The sequence below is a fragment of the Prinia subflava genome, chromosome 8, assembly GCF_021018805.1.
Source record: "Prinia subflava isolate CZ2003 ecotype Zambia chromosome 8, Cam_Psub_1.2, whole genome shotgun sequence".
Taxonomy (NCBI): Eukaryota; Metazoa; Chordata; class Aves; order Passeriformes; family Cisticolidae; genus Prinia; species Prinia subflava.
In genome coordinates this window covers 9,606,001-9,623,816 of record NC_086254.1, presented here as the reverse complement: position 1 = coordinate 9,623,816, position 17,816 = coordinate 9,606,001, and the positions used below count along the sequence as shown (strand labels likewise).

Sequence of the window (17,816 nt, the reverse complement as noted above, 5' to 3'; positions counted from 1 at the left end):
ACTTTTCTGATCCCTGAGGCCAGTACAAGAAACCGTGGTGAAGAAATGGGTATTTTTCATCCATCTGGCTGCAGTGACCACCATTAAATTTGAACATAAAGCTCAAAAGACCCGTGTAGTGTCACCAAAAATCCCGGAGTGCACTGGCAGATGGTAATAAATCACTTGGAAATGACCCTACAGGTGGAATCACAAACTGATTTCAGAGCACAATTTTTATGGAAAGTCACTGAGTTCTGGGGAGAAGAAAAGTTTTGAATTTTCCATTTCTTCCACTCTTTTCTCTCAGTGAAGAGCACCCCACTCCATCCCACCAACAAATTAATCAGATTTGAGTTCCCAGCTTCAGATTTCCAGGGGAACATCAGCCTGGTTTGTTTGTAGTTGCAGAGGAACAGCATGTCCTGTTGAAACCCCTGATTTCCCAATGATTTTTGTGTCACCCTGGAGCCAGGGGTGACCTAAGAGTGTGAGAAAAGCAGGTGAAATCTGCAGAGGATCTTTTTGTGGCCCAAAGTTACAGAGAGCCACTGACAAGAAGCCAATACAGCTGATGCACTTGCCTGGACTATTTAGACAAATGGGCCACACGATATAGTCCCACTGGCAGCTCTGTGAGTAGTGAGGTAGCAGGAGGCAGGAACAGTATCCATATATTCACAGGTACCTCTAATGTACACAAAAATATATAATCAGCATCAGCAGTCTTCATTAGAGTGCAACCAGGAGTTATGGAGATCCTAACCTTGCAAGCCAAATAAATTATTGCCGGGGATTATTATGTATTCTAACAATATCTAATGTACCTCTTTGTCTCTCATAAATTACAGGGCATCCTCTGGCTCCTAGAACACACTCTGTCTCAGGCATAGCCACTACAGAGCCTTTTTCCCCCCTAAATACACACAATAGGATTTCTAATCAGCATGGGCTCGTGGAGGGATTTTAATAGGCGAGAAAAATGTAATCACGTGTGCAGTGGCCTGGTGTAACTGTTTCAATACCAAAGCAAATGGGCACGAGTGAAGCGTGCTGGAAAAGGGGAAGCTCATTTGGAATGGGTGTGTGTATCAACGTCCTCATTGGCATTAGTAATTTTACTGCTGTACCAAGTGTCTCCACGTCGTGCAGGCTGTAGTGGAGTCTCCAGGATTGACTTTCTGCCTTTCAGGCAAAAATTGCCAATAACACCTGCTCTGCATTGACTTCTCCAAGGGGCACTCAACAATGACTCATCAAACTCAGCTCACTCCAGCACCCACACAAAAATATCCCTTGCATTTTAACACCTTCCACTCACAGCCGATTGCAGATGGCACCTGGCAAAGCCTTGGTGTTTGTGTGCATCAGCACGAGCTAAACTTGCCTTCAGGTGATCTCGGAATCAGCAGAACTTGGTGCATTTGTCCTTCCTTGATGGGTGCTTTTGTCCTCATCCAGGCACTGGAATTGGCTGTCTGTTGTTTTCCAGCAGATTTAGCCAGACATTGGATACCTGATTCAAGATTGTGATAAACCAAAAGGCACTTCAGAGAAAGAAAACTCTGTACCCCAGAACCAGCTCTTTTATTGTCCATTTCCGCTGGGAGAGACATGAAATTTTGGGTTTGTGCTGCATTCAAACTGCAAACAAAGCCAAAATTACTTTTAAACATCCTATTCCATTTACAAGACCACAAGGACAATTGTTTTGCATTATTCTCTCAGTCCCTTGTACTTCAGGTTCTTTTTACCACTCAGACTGTCACATATGCACACATTCACATCCACCTTTAATAGGAAAAGTCCAAGTAAGATATTGTGTATAATCCTTCATGGGCTGCATTTTTAATATATATTAACAAGGTGACGGATACCCTGAGTAGACTGGTCAGGGAAAGAAGACGAAGGCAAGAAACATTCTCAGGGTGTTATTGATTAACTGTTTTTCAGAACAGAGGGAATCATTTTTAACTGGTTTAAACTATGATGGACTCAAGTGGAAAATGCAAGCAGAGTTAGCAAGGAGCATAATTGACTGGGCATGGAACTAAGTAACCTCTCAGCACGCTGGAAGTGGTGGAGTGAGGGGGGTTACAGCTGGGGTTGCTCCGGACCCCGAGCCCTTTCTTCCCAAAGTGAACTCTGCCAGCAGCCACAGAAGACGACAACAAGTAAAGGGAGGGGAAAAAAAGGAAAGGGGAAAAAAAAAAGGGTCCAGCCACTCAGTTACATGATCTAAATTCTAATCAAACATCATTTAAAGCATGTTTTATTTCAGCCTCTGGAGAGATAGTCCCTCCTGACTCCTCACCATGGCAACCGGTGTCTCATTTCAGAAGTGTCATGCCACATTATCATCTTGCCGGCTCACACACTCCTGCCTGACAAGTTCTCTCTGCCCCTTGTGACAACCGTTCCAGGCTTATGCTGTTTATTTTTGGTGTCAGGCTGGCCCTGGCAGATTGAAAGGCAACCTCAACCCCTTGAACAACAAGCACCACACCCCACTTGGCGATAAGAGATGATTTGAGAAGATATTTGCTTACATGTGTATAAGCAATTTGCCGGCGGCGCAGCCCGGTGTGTCTGTGTGAGCACGCACGGGGACACGCGTGCAAAGGGGACGTGACGGACAAGCGTGAGGCTGCCGAGAAAGCAAACAACCCGTGCCAGGTCCCAGGCAGCAGATTTCCATCCCCACATCCTGTAACTCACACAGAACAACACCAAACACGGGCCAAAGAGGCGTCCTAGGGGCTGTCTGCTAAGAGGCAGGGATGCAAAGCCAGACGTTGTCTCTGCAGAACGCCGTGGCTGCGTCGCTGCAGAGCGCGGTGAGACCCCGCAAAGGCACTGCACGGAGGACTGGGGACAAACCCTGCTAGGAACTGCTGAAGGAACATCCTAGAGGGACACCCAGGGCCAGATTCATCTCTGCCCAGCACAGCTCTGCAAACCTCTGCACACATTTGTGGCTCTGTCCGTCCCGACACAGAGCTGAGCTCTCCTGGCAGAGAGGGCCAGGCTGTGGCTCCTGTCTACAGAGCTGCTGGAAAGACCAATTCTGAATGGTGTTCCCTAAGGCAGTGCTGGACAGTGACCCTGGTGACAACAGCCACACCAGGGCCACAGGGAGGACACCAATTGCAGGCAGTGACCCCTGGCAGTGATGAGTGTTTGGGGCCCAGCTGGGGTCAGCCGTGCCTCGGGAGCTGTGCTCACCTTTCCAAAGCCGTGTGGGGAGGAAGGAGCCCGCCATGGAAATGAACACGGAGAAGGCTGGAAGAGGAACGGTCTGAAGCCTGGCACAGCACTGCAAAACAAGGTGGAACAGCATTTTAAAAATGAGTTTCCAAACTGAGACAGCCCAAAGCAGAGATTCCCCAGCACACATGTATCACTAGAGATGTCAACAAGCAGCACACACAATTTGTGGGCAGCATCCTGCCTCTACCAAAGCCTGTAATGTTCATCCAGCACATAACCCAAAGAGGAATGGCAGCTGGAGCAGGGGATGAAAATTCTCTTGAAAAAGTGAGACATGCTGACATCAAACAACTCTACACAACAGTTGTGCTTTTAATTTAATTTACAGGCACATCTCCATGTGCTGCTCTGGTCCTAGGAAAGAGAACCAAGTGTGGTTTACCGTAAAGTTTATGTGGGTCACAACACAAACAAAACTTGACCCAGTTATCTCAGAGAAAGAATCATAGACTGGGCAAAACCACACAATTAACTCAGAGGCAATCTTTGATCAAATAAAGAGCTAATTGCAAAACAGCTTTCATTAAAAACAAATAAACAAAGTAATACATTAGTTTAATTTTTAATCCATTTTCTGGTAACTGTACCATCAAAACACAGAGACTTACAATAGCAAGGGATCTGTAAACAAAGCAGGATCATCCCAAGACACACTAATGACATTTTACAGAGTTTGGAAGAGTAGAGCTTGTAGATTTTTAAAATCACAAAAGGAGAATTAACATTGATTATGGAGCAGCAATGAAATGCCAGAGTTGCATGTGCCATAAAAAGCTATAAAACAAGTAAATGCTACAGGAGGGTTTTCCAGACAAGAGAAAAGGAAGACAAGGGGAATATTCCACAATATCCTGAATTAGAGGGGATTCACAAGCATCACCAAGTCCAACACCTGGCCCTGCTGAGGACCACTCCAAAAAAAAAAAATCAACCACAAACCGGGATGCAAAAAGAGGATACCATCACTTCTTTGGGGTTTATTTCTTGTTTAGCCTTCCCATGCACAGGGACTAAACAAGAAATATAGTGAGCCACTGAATATGGGCATTAGAGTGAGAGAAATCCCTTCTCTAGGCTGGTCTGTGCATTGCTGTAGCTGTTTTTAAATCATAGTGTACACGGCATGACAGATACTGACAGACAGAGACTGGCTTTTCCAGGAAATAGATAGGGCTTTCCAGCTTTATCCTTCCAGAGCAGTGTTTAAAAAAAAAAAAATAGTAGTAATAATAAAACCAACCCTGGACCAACATCACTGGTGAAAAATACAAAATGAAAATATGAGTGTTGCTGCTAGGGGCTCTCCTCAGTTCAGTATAGCAAGGCTATAATTTTGCAAACTAATAAGATGAAGTTGGTGGTGAAAGAAGGAGGTGGGGGGAACGGAAATAGACCCTGAGCTTTGGGGAGAGGAGGAAGGTGGCTGGTGAATATGCTGATATTTACTTACTGTAGATGCAGAGCCTATAAAACCAGCCCGAGGTGCCAGGCAGACAACGACAGCAGCACGCTTGGATGAAGTTGTGCATTGTTTTGTGAGAGCAGCAGCACCAAGATTAATAATAACCACTGCATTATTGGAGCAAGTTACAGGAACATCCAACACTGATGGTGTTGAGCCTGGCACGGTGAGTGCAGCACCAATGCCACTGCTGCCTGTGTCACCCCTGGGCTGTTTTTTGGGTTTTTTTCCAAAAGGGAATGAATTTCTGGGGTGCTGCCTGACCAACACCACACGTGGCTGTCGCTGCCAGACAAAGGAATTCACCTCACAAATAAAACCTCTGCAAACCTCCCCGGGAGTGGGCAAGGGGCACCTGTGGGGATGCGGTTTTTGGAGGACCGTGCCTGGCAAAGCCACCGCGGGATTGCTGAGCAGAGCTCCCGCTGTACATCACAAACTCATTGCGGGGATCAGCCCCTGGTGATGTCCCGCATCTTTCTCTCCTGTGGGAAGCGGGAGGGCAAAGCCTTCCCGTCCGGGATGTGGTGCGTTAATTGCTGCCGGTGTTTATTTAATGAGGTGTGGAGCAGCCTCTAGTGGTGGGCGGCGGCCACTTCTGCTCAGCCCGGGATGGAGGGCGCTCGGCTGAGGGCATGTGCTCGGGGACCCGGCACCTTCCCCTCCTTCCCACAGAGCCGCCACCTTCTCGCCTTCCTGCCATCCCCACAGACCCTCCGCCTTCCCACCTTCCTCACAGACCCATCGCCATCCTCACAGACCCATCACCATCCTCACAGATCCATCGCCTTCCCCACAGACCCCTCACCTTCCCCACAGACACATCGCCATCCCCACAGACCCATCGCCATCCCCACAGACCCATCGCCGTCCCCACAGAACCCTCGCCTTCCCACCTTCCTCACAGACCCATCGCCATCATCACAGACCCATCGCCTTCCCCACAAACCCCTCACCATCCTCACAGACCCATCGCCATCCCCACAGACCCATTGCCATCCTCACAGACCCATCAACATCCTCACAGACCCCTCACCTTCCCCACAGACCCATCGCCATCCTCACAGACCCATCACCATCCTCACAGATCCATCGCCTTCCCCACAGACCCCTCACCTTCCCCACAGACCCCTCGCTGTCCCCACAGACCCATCGCCTTCCCCACAAACCCCTCACCTTCCCCACAGACCCCTCGCCGTCCTCACAGATCCATCGCCATCCCCACAGACCCCTCACCTTCCCCACAGACCCCTCACCTTCCCCACAGACACATCGCCATCCTCACAGATCCATCGCCGTCCTCACAGACCTTCCACTTTCCCGCCTTCCTGCCATCCCCACAGACCCTCCGCCTTCCCGCCTTTTCCACCTTCCCCACAGACGCATCGCTGTCCTCACAGACCCTCTGTTTTCCCGCCTTTTCCACAGACCATCGTGAAGGGTGAAGGGTCTGTGGAAAAGGCGGGAAAGTGGAAGGTCTGTGAGGACCTTTCTCGCAAACCCATCACCTTCCCCACAGACCCATCACCGTCCTCACAGATCTATCGCTGTCCTCACAGATGCATTGGAGTCCTCACAGACCCTCCACTTTCCCGCCTTTTCCACAGACCCTTCACCCTTCACGATGGTCTGTGGAAAAGGCGGGAAAACAGAGGGTCTGTGAGGACTCCAATGCATCTGTGGGGAAGGTGGAAAAGGCGGGAAAGCGGAGAGTCTGTGAGGACTCCGATGCGTCTGTGGGGAAGGTGGAAAAGGCGGGAAGGCGGAGGGTCTGTGGGGATGGCAGGAAGGCGGGAAAGCGGAGAGTCTGTGAGGACCTTTCTCGCAAACCCATCACGTTCCCCACAGATCCTCCACTTTCCGCCTTCCTCACAGACCCTCCACCTTCCTGCCTTCCCCACAAACCCATCAGCTTCCCTTCTGTGTTGCAGAAACACAGAAACTCGGCCGAGGGGTGTTTGGGTTGAACTCTTGCTCGCTGCTTCCCCACCCAAGCCAGGTGCCCTCAAACCCTGGCTGGGTTTGTTCCTTTCCTCTTGTCCCTGTGCTCCCCTCAGTTACATTCATCTCAATAATCATTTTTTCCTGAAGTTCTCTGGCATTACACTTTCTCCAAGCATAAGCCAGTGCATCCTCACAAGTAACTCAGTGGCAAGAACCCATCAGCCACTTCCATGTCCCTCACTCATCACTTTTACTTCAGATTACACTTCCCCACTGTGTTATAGCCAACCTTTCCTGCCACAGCAGAAGTTATATCTTTTGGCTTTTCCCTGGCCTGTGATTCGCATTAATTCCTCAGAAAGCTGCTGTCAGTTTTGTTCTCCCTTTATTGGCCTGGATCCCAATTTTTTAAAATCCTTGATGGTTTTCCTTAATTAAACTCATAACTTCTCTTAACTATTTCTCTAGTGCAACCCTAGATTAAAATATACTTTGGTCTCCTGGCCGTGCAAGGCACCTTCTTCTGAACCATCACCTCTTTTTTCTGGAAAGCTTCCTTGGACTTGACACTTGTAGGATTTCTCCATTACTGGTCTTCAAAGAGGTTCTCATTTCCCTCAACAGATTTTTCATACATTTTGCTGACTTGGCTCAAAATCCTGAAGGGGGTTTGACATGGACCACATGCTTTCAGGGTCTTTTAACACTCTTAATTTCTCCGTCACCTCTGCCCAGTTTCCTTCAATATTTCTTCTTTATGCAAAGGGATATTTGTCTTTCACTTTGGCATCTGCCCTGCCACCCGCCTTTGTGAACATGAAGGCAAAACTGTCAGGGGTTTCTTTTTTTATGTTCTTTTCCTTACACAATGTCTATCAATAACTCCCAGCAGCTTTTAGAGTCTTCCCACTGCTGATCTATTATTCCTTTGGCCCATGCTACATTTCTTATTATTTATTATAACCACTTTCACAGTTTTCCCTTCATTTCCCATGACGGCTCATCTTGTCACTCCGTTTGCTCCTTGCTTCATTCTGAATTGGCAGTTCCAGGACCACATGTGGGCACATCCCCGTTCCTCCTGGCAGGTGGGTCTGCAGATCTCCCAGGTACGCCACCAGCCATGCAAGGTGGAGAATTCAAAGGAAAAATTCAGACAGATTCCACACACGTATGGCACATGAGAGGGAGGCAGCAAAGACCTTGTGCGGACTGTGAAACACAGAATCATAGATTGGTTTGGGTTGGAAGAGATCTCCAATCCCATCTCATCCCACCCCCTGCCACAGGCAGGGACACCTTCCACTATCCCAGGGTGCTCCAAGCCCCATCCAGCCAGGCCTTGGACACTTCCAGTGATCCAGGGGCAGCCACAGCTTCTCTGGGTCACTTTATACCAAGTGCATACATCACATATATAATACCATATATTGCCTCTTGGAAACCTACTCTTGTATATTTTCCCTTTCCTTCCATTTTATTCTGACTTTCTTCCAACTTGCTGCTTCTTTTTTCCCCTCAAGAAATTTTTCTCTGTTCCCTTTTCTGAAACTCAGTTTATTTTGTATGATAGCTGTCACAGATTGTGGTTGCCACCTCTAGTCAGCATAAAGTACCAGCCAGAAAGAAACCATAACTGTGAGTTTTAGCTTATATTTCATGTACACTGTGAGAGTTCTAAAAATCTGTGAACCTTTGTAGCTAATGCTCCTGTCCATCTCAGCAGAGCTACATGAGGAAAAGATTTGCCTCTGTGAATTTGCAATTAGATACCAAGAGAATAAATCACTCCTTTTTCAAGAAGCAAATTGCCCTGGCCTATGTGAACGAAGACTTTCACCAAGGGCTATTTCAGATTTTTTTTCTAGCTGCAACTTCCAGTGAAATCTTCTTTGGAAACTGTCTTCTTTTTTTTTTTCTCCCTGTTATCCTCACCTGAATTTCCTTGCAGCTTATCTCTAGTTTTTAATAGCTGTGACCACCTTAACTCCTACAAAAGTAAGTGCTGAAAAGCCACAGCCCTGAGGGTCAAATAGAAATGTTCTTTATTTATAGGGAGCACATTTAACTGTCACACAGTTCCTGCCCATTTTTGTGCCACCATTATTAATAGTTTTCTGCAGCCATCCCTGCCTCTGTATGTGCTCGGCATTTGAGGATGAGCAGCACCACCTTGGACACTTTGTGGGACAAGGGAACCAATAAAAAGACATTCATGAAAATGACCAGACCCAGGGAGATAAAATATCATTATGTGAAATGGATTTGCTGGCACTCCTCACCAAATTTACCACCTATTAAATTATAGAAACCATTATTCCTTTATACAGGAAAGTCTGAAACTTTCCCTCAAAGATATGTTTTATTGTTTTAAGTGGGGCTTGAATGCATTTTTTTTTCCTTGTGATAAATTCCCACACATGAATTTTCTTAGCAATACAACAGGTCCTTGTCCTACTAATAATTCTATTGATCAAACAGGGCAATACCTCCCTTTTCTTCCAGCACGGTGCACTCCCAGGAATATTTTCTGCAGGTGCCCAAAGGGAAGCGTTGCTGCCAATTCCCAGCGGATGCTGGCACGGACACACATCCAAGAGGTGATTGTGGAGGGGAAACATGAGAAAGGCTGATTCCCTTTGATCACCAAGCATGGAAAAACTGGATGCACCTCCGCAAACAATTTCCCCCTCACCCCCCCTTCCCTTTTAACATGAAGAAAACTTTGAAACACCTGCAGTGGGAAACAAAAGGTTAATTAAAAAGAACCCCAGTCTTTGCACTAAACTGATTGCTGGGACTCCTGCCAGCCTGGGAAGGTTAAAGAGCTCAAGCATGCGTGGGCTGCGGGGGGAATGGCTAAAATTTACAGCCAGCTCCCTGGAAAGTCACAGTTCAGCTGTTCTCCCCGAGCAGGTGCTCATGGGAGCGGGCCTGTCCCTTTCAAAGCGTGAAGATTGATGAAGCCTTCGCTCTCACCAACTGTAAATATACAACCAGCCTTGTCAGAGCAGGTTTGTAACATCACTTGCTGACAGCAAGAAATTTTTTTTAGCCTCCTAAACACACACACACACGTACATGCACGCCTACACAACACAGGCTCACACGCACACACAAAAGTATGAAAAAAAGGGGATTTTCCCAGGAAACAGAGGAAAGCCAATAAATAAAACGGTGGGAAAGGCGTTTCTGTTTTCCCTGCAATAGATAGAGGACATATGTGGGGTGATTGCACCCTGTCCTTCAGGAAACACACAACATCTTCCTCAGGCTGCACAGTTTATGGGCAAGTGCTGTGAAGCAGCTCTGGAATTTCTGCAGAGCTGAAATCAGCAGAGCTGTGCGCTGCCAGCCACCCCTCCACCGAGATGGAGGACAAGAAATCATAGAGGTGATACAGCTAAAATCACCATTTTACTCTGCCCAGGTGCCTGCAGGCTGAGGATCTGTAATGGGGTACAGAGAGGAACTACCTATTGCTTACAGATAGGAATTATTCCTTAAAAATAGGAATTATTCCTTACAGATAGAAATCACTTATTCTTACACAAGATAAAGTTCTGTTGACTCATATTTAGATTAGGATTTTCAGAGGAGAGTCCCACACAGAAAGAGCACAGCAAAGCCATGGGATGGCTTTGAGACCTGGCTCTCAGCGTGGGATCTCCCTTTCTGCTCTTAGCATCCTGTATACAATGCAAACACTCACTCCTATAATTAGTGGTTTCATTCCCTGAAGGCACCAGGCAGAGGTGAGTCCTCAGAGAGTGTTTTCACCCAGAGAAGATTGTCCTTCCTGATTAGCTTGGGATGGGGGTTCTGTGCCTGGATAATTGGGTAAAGGGCTGAACAACACCCTGCAGGCACAGCTGCCCCCAGGGCTCAGGGGAGATGTGAGGTGTGAGGGAGCAATCCACAGCACAGACAGACCAGCAGGACAGAGGGGGCTGCTTCTTCAGAGAGGAAATTATTTCCAATAACAACTTTGAAGAGTTGCAGACAAATCCAGCAGGAAAGAATAGTATTGGCAAGGCCTCCCTAAAGCCTCTGGAAAGCAGACAGACTGAATTCACTCCTGACTTCAGCGGCTGAACTCCTTAGATGACTGGAAGCAGAATTAATATTCCAATATGAGTTTCTTTGCTGTCCCACTCCAGGATTAATTTTTAGCATTGCAGTCAGTTTAACTAAAATAATTCCTCGGCATCCTTTACTCAATTCTTTCCCAAGGAAATTCCATCTGTGTTATCATTTCTCTAAGGTGAAAATTTCAGGGTAATAGAAAACCTTCAGCCTAATTTCCTACTTTTCTTAGGTTTGATATTTCCACTGCAGTGTGGAGGGATTAAATTGGTGATTTTAGAAAATGTCAATACATTTCAAAGACCCCAAAATTTTACTGTGGAAAATAATCAGGTTTTGCTTGGTGGAGCTTTGGGGTTTGTTTTTGCTTCACTGCTTCTGTTTTACTACTTTCTTCTGCTTATTTTTAACAGGTTAGTAAAGACTGCCCTGCCCTGTAGGCAAAACCTGGCCTAGGATAATTTCCTGAAATTTTCCAAAAGCCCTTTGATTATCTCCAGTCTACAAGAGGAAGAAATTTCTACACACCCAACAAAGCTCCAGCAGTCCTCACTTGCACACAGACTTGCCCAGCACAAAATCCATTTGCATTTCCTCCAAGACACTTCCAGGATGAACACACCTACGACAAAATCATGCAGCGGAGTGTTTGCAAACTGTCACATTCTCCCTTTTGCTTCCCCTTCCCTCAAATTCCTTGACTGACGTGGCTGTTTGAATTGCTAACACTCTGTGATGAGGACTGTCACTGTCACCTCGGCTGTGTTTACCCAGTGCCGCTCACGGCGGGGTTCCCTCCCCGGCGCAGTGCCTCACACCATGGCACATGCTAATAAAGAGCAAGAGAAAAAGGTACTTCCCTCTCTGCAGCAGCACAAATGTAACAGCCCTGATGAATAGGCTGGCCACTGGGAATGTTTCCAGAAGCTGTAAGGAGGAAAAGAAGTAATTTATTGCAAGTGCTACAAATACATCATCTACCTGTGAGTACAGGTGACCATCACTTGCTCAAACAGCTGGCGCTGTCCTTGGAGGGAAAAGACCTCCAAGGTCTCTCTCTACCATCATGAGCAGCCAACAGCAAAGTCCTCCTGAGTTTCAGGAAGAGCAGGCGTTGATGTGTGCGTGCCTTACACTCCCTGGCAGGGCTGAAAAGCCTGAAATATGATTACATTTTCTCAGTAAAATTACATTTGGGTCTTCCCTGAGATCCAAAATGGTTAAAGCAATTTTTCCATCAGCTTTGTGATTACCCTTCAGACAGGATTGGCACTCATCTCTGGTTTTATTTTGCTTATCCCTTCATTAAACTCTGCCTGCTGATGTTTCAAATCCGTGGTCATTTACCTGTTCCTGCCCCATCTCTGCCAGCCCCAGATCTCCTTGTCTCCCTTGGCCACAGGATTCTCCCTCTCCCTCCGGAGGCGGCAGTGAGGGAAGGGGGGCACCCAGCCCCTTTCACACATGTCTGAAGCCCCCCACGCCATCAGGGCTGCTCCACAGGGTTGCTGCTCTTCTTCACACCTCTGGGATGGAGCTGTCATTACCTGCTCCAGCCTGGACCTGGCTGCCCCACTGTCAGAGCCTCTCCGAGTTCCCAAGGGGTTTTCAGCCAAGCCACATTTCCCCGGAGCCTAAACTAATCAAGCTTTTTTAAGCCCTGCTAAGGAAAGCTCCAGTTTTCATCCACTAAGGATCAGACCAAACAATTTGCTGTCTTTTACTCCCTTTTGCCAAGAAGCTGCAAAGAGAGCAGCCAAGGCATCCTCTCCCATGCCCCTCACCCTGTAACTCCCTGCTCAGAACTGGTACAGGGAAGAGGAGGAAAATGAACCCAAATCACTGCTCAGCTCCTGTTCTCCCAGCCTGCCCATCCCACCCAGCGAAACACATGGCATTAAAACTTCTGCAGCTGAGAGGATCTGATTATTTTTATGGAAATTTGCTCCAAGTTCAGAAGTGGATCAATGACAATTTCTTGAGCTGGCTCCATTTTGAGTACCAGAATTGACTTTTGGAGAAGCTGCTTGATTTCCCAGCTTCCCCTCACCAGAAAAGAGATTATTGCATAGGCATGTGATGTAATTCACTCCAGATAGGGTCTGGGCCTATTAGACCCCAATATAAAACTCACCCAGGCTCCAAGGAAAACAGCAGAGCTCCCTTCTGTCCCCTCCTGTCACACCTCAGGCCAGACAGAGCTGGGAGTGAATCCACCTGCTAATATTCCATACACCACACAGGTATAAATGGCAGCTCAGGACATGACACAGGAGAGACTCATTTTGGGCAATTTAGTTCAACTACTCCTTTTCCGAGTTCCCCAGTTTGCCCTGTTTCTATTACCCAACCATGCCACTTTTTGCTTTTATCTTGTCTTGCTGTCTGCCTGTCTCTCTGCTCATTCTCCTTTTTTTTCCATTTGAAAATACTTTTCTTCTACTTCAAAGGTCTTTCACTGGAATACAGATCCCTCTGTTTCCCTCTCACCCATCACCTGCCAGGTCTCTGCATCTTCTCGTGACCACATGGGCAGCAACTCACCAAATTTTGGGCACTGACCCCTTCCCCAGCAGGGCCAAGTGACTGTCACAAGCACAGCCCCTTTACTTTTCACTTAAAATCATCCTGGGGGCACCAGAGGTAACAAAGATTGAAGCTGTTAATGGAAATTCCTGGCTCCAGGTTAGCACCGTGCAGGGCTTTCTGCAAGGCCCCCGTAAAGAGACTTTTAATTTAGCACTAATAGGGAGGTTATTGTATGTTAAATAAATACTAATTGATTATTTCATATATATGCATTGAGGGTTAACTGCTATGTAATGAGCTCCTCTCCATTAGCAGGGCTGCTGAACGTCAATTAATATGGGTTTGATAATCAATTGATATTTAACATGCCCTAACTTCCCTGTTTAGATTTAATGGGCCAGCATCTCCAAAGTGGACAATGCCAATAGTTTTTTCTTTTAAAAATTAAAAAAAAATATTTGTCAGAAGATTTACAACAGGGTGGGAAGTTATGGATGTATTAAAAGCTCAGCAAATCAGAACTGGGCACAGCAGGGTGAGTCTGTCCAAAAATCTGCACAGAGCAGAAACCTCTGGAAATGGGAGAGGGGAGCGCCATTCCCTTGACTTCTGTGGAACCTGGATTTGTTTTTCTATAGAGGGTTTCCCAGAAAGTGCTGAGCCCCATTTCAAAGCTTTACACCATGGCATGAGCTGGGCCTGGCCCCCTGTGATCCTCTCTTTGCTGTCCAGTTGCACTGAGATACACCCTGGAAATGGGACGTGCAATCCCCCTTTGGAAACCACTGCAAGATAAACATTAGAGACAAGGCTTCCAAGGATGACCAGGGGATTTAGACAGGCAGCTTCCATTTATTTTAATAAGCATCATGTCTCTAAGTGTCCCAACTGCCTTTTAAAGCCTCTCACAGCAAAGACTTTGCTCCCTTTGCCTCTCCTTCCCGAGCACATACAGATAAATCACATGCAAGCTGTTTGTGGTATCCACCAGGGAGAAAACAAGGAAGTTTCTAATGAAAAGAGTGATCATAATGCATTTACAGCCATTATCTAACACTATTTCTTACTTAATTTCCTTAGTGGCAGCTTTCACATGGTTTCACCACGCGGCAGAGTTTAGCTTAGCTTGCCAAAAATTCAGGCTGGAAGAGAACATATAGGGAAGTACATTAGACACAGAAGTCTCAGTTCCCACCAGAGCATCTTTTCCACGTTTGCTGTCTCTGGTCCCCAGCTAGAGCCCTGCAGACCACTCCAGGAGATAAATGCTCCCTGTAAATATTACAATATTCCTCATCAGCGAGGCTGGGGACAGCACAAGGAGAATGGGGCTTGAACAGCACCCAGGCAGGGTTAGGATGCAGATAATAAAGATTGGAAAAAGAACAAAGAGGAGCATGCGGTCAGATTGGGGTCTGAAGTCTACAGGCTGATTTATGTCATCTGAGGATCTGGCCCAGTTAGATCTCATTTTAACATCCCTGACAAATTCCCTTTAACGGCAAACTGTCAAAAGGGAATCTTTTCTCCGCCCCTCATCCTTCCATCTTCAGGAGCTGCTCCCTGTGACAACACTGTTCTCCAGCAGTAATTGGCAGTATCATTCTATTATCACTTATTCTTAAGGCCTGAGGATTTCGTCCCTTGCAATTTTCCTGTTGTACAAATTCACGTCTATTAGTTTAAGACGTGTGCATGTTCGTGCATTTATTCCCTGCGTGTGTCTGAGGATGGAGACAGGACTCAGAGCTGAAAGGGCCCTTGTCTCACCAAAAATTAAAGGAAGCAAGAGAGCTAATCACTGGTGACACATCACTGGGGGTTGCGGGAGGAGGTACCTCTGGTGTCTCCAGCAAAACAGTGGCAATTCTCCTTATAAGCATTTTAAATTGATGATGATCCTAATGAACTTAATAGCATCACTATCCAAGGACAGCATCAACTCACTGCCATCCTGCATTTTGCAGGAATAGCTTCCCTTTAAACAGTGTGCCCCTGCTTTGAACAGTAATGGTTTTTAAAAGTGTCTTAGCACACAAAGGCAAAATCTTTTTTGAAACAGGGTGGAATTGGTTGGTGATTATCACTGAAAAGCTGGCAGCCACTAGCTAACCTTCTAACAATGAAATATGGGAATTTACCTTCATGCTTCAGTGCTTGCTATTCAGCTGTCTACCAGGGTCTAAATCAATGATTCTACACCCTCCACTCAAGGTTTCTCTTTCAAATGCTGCAGATATGACCTTAAGTTCATCATCTAAACAATGCAGTTCACGTTTAATTTCATTAATCTAAGATCTTCCATAAAATTGCAATATGGCACCATACCTTTCAAGTACCTTCATTAAAATCCATGTTATTTCTAAATCCTATGCATATCTATGAGGTCATACGGTGTTTTATTAAAATGGATTTTTGAAAGGCTCAGCTCTTTTATCACCAATTGTCATAAGGTAGTTTACAATAAAAAAAATAATTTAAAAACCCTAAATCCTTTCCAGACTTTAGCCAATGAGCAGATTTGAACATTTCTGCAAATTACCACCCAATTTTTTTAGCTTTTTCCAAGGATTTGGAGAGGGGAAAAAAAAAAAAAGAAAATTATTGAACCCTCCTTGTTTGTGGATTTTCTGCTGTCTACTATGTGTAGTCCATTGCCCTCTTGATATAAGCACGTGGGGAGGCAGCCTGGGGAGTGCAGAGGTACCCAGGGTGAGACACTTCACAATTTAAACTAAATTCAGTCCCTGCCCACACGCTGAGGTGAGCCAGCAAAGTGGTCCTGCCTTCCCTCCCTCCACCTGGAGCATCCCAGGCTCACTGGGAACAGCTCAGGGATGCAGCCAACAATCCCAGCCTCCCAGGCTTCGCTGTCCTTCTGCTTTTCATCAGCAAATCCTGCAGGTCTGGAGCCTACCAGAGCCACTGGAAAACTTCTCTGTGTGCATGGGCTTTGTTTAGACCCCACACATCAAACAATTGCAAGTGAGGCTGAATTGGAGCAGCCATTGCTCCCTCCTTAATTAAACCTGAGTTCAACACTCACTCTATTCACCTCTTCTAGAAAAACCCACCCCTCCCATTAATGCCAAACAAAAACCTGGCAAAATCTAACGCAAACATTGGAGCTTCGAGATTCTTCACAAAGGTGAAGAGGACATAAATGACAATACATGTCCAAAGATAACGTTCCACAATGCTTTCATCTCTTACACAAAATATGAAGCCCCCTGAAGAGACAAAGCTGTCCCGTGGTGCTGCTCTCACCCTCTGCACTGTTCCACCGAGGTTTCAGCATGAGATGCTGCCACTGAGGTGTCATTTGGGCAAACCTTCCCCAGTAAATGCTGCAGGATGACCTCAGCCTGATACCAGAATCAGCCAGATAGAAACTTTCTAGCAGTTCTGAGCATTAGCAAGCAGCCACTGTGCTGAGTGCTCAGAGAACCCTTCCTCTGCTCGAGTTGCCTGCCAGGTAACAGAGTTTTAATCACGCACCCTAATTATATATTAATGAGCCATCCGCAGTTGCTTCATGCATATGTATTAATTATTTTACATAGCCACACCCCTTAGCAGAAGTCCTCACATCTCTTCAGGGTGGTTTCCACCCCCGGTGTCCTTTTCAGGTGTCTGTTCCTCATCCCCCGCTTTTCAGTGAGCACAATACCATCATTATTGTGCACAGCTCCTGCTCTGCCAGCCTTGCAGAGCTGGCCTGGCCTCCTGCTCGCGTTTTGCATGGCTCCTGTTTGCCTGACTTACATCCTTTATCTGTTTCTGCAAGGCTGTGCTGTTCTCCTGCCCTTATCAGAGTCAAATGCTGTTGTGTTCCGCTGTCCTTATCACTCCCACAGAGCCATCCCCCGGCTGCAGTGCCACGGTGTAACATTACTCTGGAGAAGCAATTACAGCGAGCAGAGCAAGGAACTAAAGACAGGTCACCTAAATGAACTGAGGGAAAAGTACATGAGAAAACAAGAAAATGTCTTCATCACTTTTCAGGCTTCAAATTGGAAAAACAGGGATCAATACAGCAGAACTTCATTTAATGGTGTGAAAAACAATCCACCCCAAGACAGGCAGGAATCACTTATTGCAAAACAAACAGGCCAATTAGGGCCGGGCAGGGCGGGGTGGGACCAGCACTGGGGCCATTCCTGCAGCTCAGATGTGCCCACAAGGGATGGAGACCAGGGGAAAACCAGGGACAAACCAGGGACAAACCAGGAAAAAAACCAGGAAAAAAAACCAGGAAGAAAACCAGGAAGAAAACCAGGAAGAAAACCAGGAAGAAAAACCAGGAAAAAAAAACCAGGGGGAAAAACCAGGGGGAAAAACCAGGAGGAAAAACCAGGGAAGGCTGCTCCGAGGCCTCAGAGCTAAACATCCCTCAGAATGGGCAGCGTGGCTGCATTTTGCTGATTTTTCTCCCCTCATTTTTTCATCCATGCTCCTTCCCATTCAGTTTAGTAATGGCTGAAACACTGGGCAGCCCTGGCTGATGCAAGCACTGGGCTGGGAGATGGGAACAGAATTTCTCCCT

General features: G+C 46.6%; 1 long non-coding RNA gene across 1 annotated transcript; it reads right to left on the bottom strand.

The window, feature by feature from the left end:
* Positions 1 to 1,359: 1,359 nt before the first annotated feature.
* On the bottom strand, positions 1,360 to 16,712 carry LOC134553341 (uncharacterized). Its single transcript, XR_010081074.1, has 5 exons — positions 16,538 to 16,712; positions 14,338 to 14,412; positions 11,270 to 11,668; positions 3,205 to 3,295; positions 1,360 to 1,495 (listed from the first exon to the last, which is right to left on the bottom strand). It is a non-coding gene; the product is annotated as an uncharacterized LOC134553341 (long non-coding RNA).
* Positions 16,713 to 17,816: the final 1,104 nt, after the last annotated feature.